This window comes from Mytilus edulis, chromosome 13 (genome assembly GCF_963676685.1).
Source record: "Mytilus edulis chromosome 13, xbMytEdul2.2, whole genome shotgun sequence".
In the NCBI taxonomy this organism is placed as follows: Eukaryota; Metazoa; Mollusca; class Bivalvia; order Mytilida; family Mytilidae; genus Mytilus; species Mytilus edulis.
This window is the reverse complement of record NC_092356.1, coordinates 4,605,813-4,607,614: the sequence shown is the minus strand read 5'-3', so window position 1 is coordinate 4,607,614 and position 1,802 is coordinate 4,605,813.

Below are 1,802 nucleotides of genomic sequence, written 5' to 3'. Positions count from 1 at the left end.
TGATCTGCCTTCGAAATAGCTTGAATTTTTGTGCAGGTATTCTTTTTCTATTGAGCTAAAAGGAAAAATAGAGATATTATCGAAATAAAAAAAGAACTCAATTACAGAAATCGTTAAAATTTTACATTTGATTAGTTTAAGTACAGCATGTACAGCTTATTTGATAAAAAAAAATAAAAGAATATAGGTCACCGATGAGTTAAAAAAGATATTTGAATTTTAATGCAAAAAAAAAATACATTTTTGCACCAAAGGGAGATCCTTTAGAGCTTTTTCAATGATAAAAACAGAAATCTGTGCAATGCAAAAAAATGAAATTGTTGAATAGTATCAATTGAAAAAAAGCTATAACGACACTGTCCTTCATTATCGTTTCATGGCGTGATCCAAACATTTCCAGAAAATGTTATTTTCATTTAATATGTCTGTTTTACGAATGTGGTCGTTGGCGTCCAATGACATCATTTGAAGAACACATTGCGGTATTTCTGTTTTTGTTATATTTTCCAGGTTTATAACAATTATTCTTGCTTGTAATCCCAGGAAATGTTCAATTCCAACAGTCGCTTCATAGTATGCCCAATCATTGTTCACAAACTCTTTTGAAATCACTAAGATTATCTTTTTGCATTTTGGAATTGAATTGTTTAAGGCAAAAAGTCTATGTTCTCCAGCAAGGACATCCCCTCTATCTAACAACAGAAGTTTATAATTTCGTCTCTCTTCGAGAAATATGCGCAAAGGTCCATATACCCATGTGTAGTCGCCCTCGCAATAAGCTACATATGCATCATATTCAAGTGCTTCTTCTTTTGACTTCCGAAAAAAGTGGATTGGCCATTCCAATAAATAAACAAAAGTATTGTAGGTGCAATTTGTAACGATATCCAACTAGAATGAATAAAAGAAGCACACCGAACAAAGTTGCAGAAAAAATTAACCATACTGTAGTGACACATTTTATTCTCATAATTCGCAAGTGATTGTAGACGATATTTGTTGTTGTAATATTGCCATCGTTTTCGACACACGAATAACTACCATTGCTGGCAAGTTTCACTTTAGTAGTAAATAACCATTCTACAAAATCTAATGAAGCACAAGTACACACAAGAGGGTTGCCCTCTAATAAGACTGTCATTGTTTTATTTGATCTTCTAAATAGCACTTTAATGGCGTCAATTTCTTGAGTTGTCAAGTAGGCTATCTTGTTGTTTCTGATATTAAGAAAACTTAGTCTTGTAAAGTCCTCCAGACATAATGGCATGCTTGTGAATAAATTTCCTTCAAGTATCAAAGATTGTAAACTGTTTAATTGACTTTTAAATGTTGAAATTCTGAATCGGTTTGTAAATGCATTTCTTGAAAAGTCTATATACTGCAAACATTTGAGTCCAAGGAGAAATTTACTGTGGTGATCATATTTAAGGCCGATAGTTAGTAAAGAGCTTTCCATTATCAACTGTTCCAAATTGACGGCAGATTGAAGAAGGTTGTGATTTAAATGTACGCATTTGAAATGTGAAACATTAAGTATTTTCACGTTCTGAAGTCCATTAACTGTGTAATTGCAGTCAAACAATGAAGAGTATGCTAAATCAATTATTTGCAGGTCTTTGATTCCCTTCAATGTAAGGCTGTTGATTGGGTTTCCTACTATTTTGATACAAGATATATTCAGGATTTCAAGTGTCAACGGAAACCATAATACAATTTCTTGAGGATAATGTGAGGGAACAATGTTAAAGGATTTGTTATCAAATAGATCAGTATTATCACGTGTATGTTTTATTCCATCTATC